Source organism: Microtus pennsylvanicus, chromosome 11, assembly GCF_037038515.1.
Source record: "Microtus pennsylvanicus isolate mMicPen1 chromosome 11, mMicPen1.hap1, whole genome shotgun sequence".
Taxonomy (NCBI): Eukaryota; Metazoa; Chordata; class Mammalia; order Rodentia; family Cricetidae; genus Microtus; species Microtus pennsylvanicus.
Genome location: NC_134589.1, coordinates 10,533,252 through 10,535,548, shown reverse-complemented (window position 1 = coordinate 10,535,548; position 2,297 = coordinate 10,533,252).

The window sequence follows — 2,297 nt, the reverse complement described above, 5'->3', positions numbered from 1 at the left end:
AAACTCTCCAGGTGAGAGAGGACCCAGCCAGGAGGAAACTGGGGAAGTGAGACCGGCCATGAATGACATCCGGGGACCTGGGCTGCTCCCAAAGCAGCTTGGAGTAAATCTGGGCACAGGGCACTATGTGCCATGTGGGTCAGGACCATCAGGACAGCACAGAGCAACCAAAGATAGCGGTCAGTGGAGCTCAAGGAAATATCCCCCCTCCCTCCCTCCCTTCCTTTTTTTCTTTCTTTCCTTTCTTCACCCCCCCCCCATAACAGGGTTTCTCTGTGTAACCCTAATTGCCCTGGAATTCGCTCTGTAGACCAGGCTGGTCTCAAACTCAGAAATCCATCTCTGCCTCCCGAGTGTTCCACCACCACAGAGAGAAAATGCTTTTCTTTTCTTTTCTTTTCTTTTCTTTTCTTTCCTTCTTCCTTTTTTGTTCTTTTTTTCATTTTGGTTTTGGTTGGTTTTTATTTTAGGGGGCTTTTGTTTTGTTCTTGTCTGGTTGTTTGGTTTCTTTGTATTTTAGTTTGACGGGTTTTGAGACCAGGTCTCTTTGTGTAGACTAGGCTGGCCTTGAACTCCCAGAGAACGGTCTGCCTTTCCCTCCCTAGTGCTGGGATTAGAGGTGTGCACTGCTGCCACCATGATTTCCTCTCTGTTTCTTCACTCGCTACCCAACCTAAGTTTGTGGCAAAGGCCAGGGTGGTAGACCGGGAGGCAGGGGTTGTCAGGAACACTGTAAGGAGCCAGAGTTTTGACTCAGCTCTGAGACCAGCACAGCACAGACCTCCCTGGCGGGAGTCTCCCCAAAGACTGAGGCCATCGGCACTGGGGCTGAGGATGGGGACTCCAGACCTGGGGGTGCAGGTGAAGGTTCTTCCCTGTGCCATTCCCTTCCTGCCGCAAGTTTCCACTACCAAGTGGGAGGCTAAGCCAGGCCCTTGGAACCTAAAGAAGGGACACCCCCTGCACTTCAACTTCCTGCAGCTGGCCTGGACCAATCCTGTGTGAGCTGCTAGGCGGGAGCATAGAAGGGTTGGACAGGGTGTCATAAATTTTGTCCTCAGCCCAGGTCCAGGGCCATGAAAATGAAAAGTGGTACCCTACCTGGGAGTGGGTAAGATGGCCACAAGGGGCCACCTCTCATGATGCAGAAGAGCTAAGGGAGGGCTTCTGGATCCAGGAGGGAGATAAGGAAGAGCAGCTCGCTCCTCTGGACCCGTTGTGGCTAGAGATGGAGGCTGTGGGTGAACTGAGGGAGGTCCTGCCCTCAGTACTGCTAATAATAGCAACCACAACAGCAGCTGCTAGCTGGAGTCACAGGCCTACAGGGGCTTCCTGCTGCTACCCCTCTCACTCAGAGAGAGGGATGCTGAGGCCCAGGAGGCTTGGGGAGCTCTTCGAGGCCTCAGAGGTAGTCAGTGACAGGTCAGGATTTGAACCCCCCAGCTCCTGAGGATAGCCTGTCAGCTTGGATTATTTATAGTTATTTCTTGTTACAGCCAATAAAGGAAGCCAGAAGGCCTAGCAGGTGCTGCTTCTTGCTCAGTTAAGACTAGGGTAGAGTGCCAAAGGCCTGGACCTGGGCCGCCCACTGTCCAGGAGGCTGGCCACTACTCCAAGATGTGGTGGCCTTCCTCTGTCTGCCACAGGCTCCCAGGTGAACCAACTTTCAACCTCAGCAGGAAGCCTTTGTCCTTCGCTGCAAACAGCGACTTTGCCCTAAGGAAGATTCCTGAGAACTAACTGCCAGTCTGGGGCACCAAGACCAAGGTTCTGCACACCTCAGTTCCCTTCCAACTGCTCTGTGTTTAGTGCTGGGGTGGTTAAAGGGACAAGACCCAACTTCCAGCAAGACTTGGTCTGGCCTAGAAGGCACAAGAAGAGGTCATTCTAGTGGAGAGAGGAGCACCAGCAGGTAGAGAAGACCAAAGGCTCCCTGGAGGAGGGAGTTGCAGCGATTGGGGCAGCTGGAAAGGATGCAAGCAGAGACTCCTGGCGTCAAGGGAGCCAGAAGGAGAAAGGGAGACAGGGTGTTTTTGTTTGTTTGGGTTTTTTTTTTTTGCGGGGTTGCGTGCGTGCGTGAGTGTTGCTGAAAATCGAACCGAAAATCTGTATGCTAGGCAAAAGCTTATTTGTGGTCTTCAGTGGAGCAGAGACCAACATAGCCCAGGTGGCCCTCCAAGGCAGAAGCCGCGGGCCGACCACGCCCCTCTGAAACACCGCCCACACACCAAGAAGCCCCGCCCCAACCAGATCCCGCCCACTCCCAGGCCCCGCCCCTGCGCCCCCGCGCAGGTAGG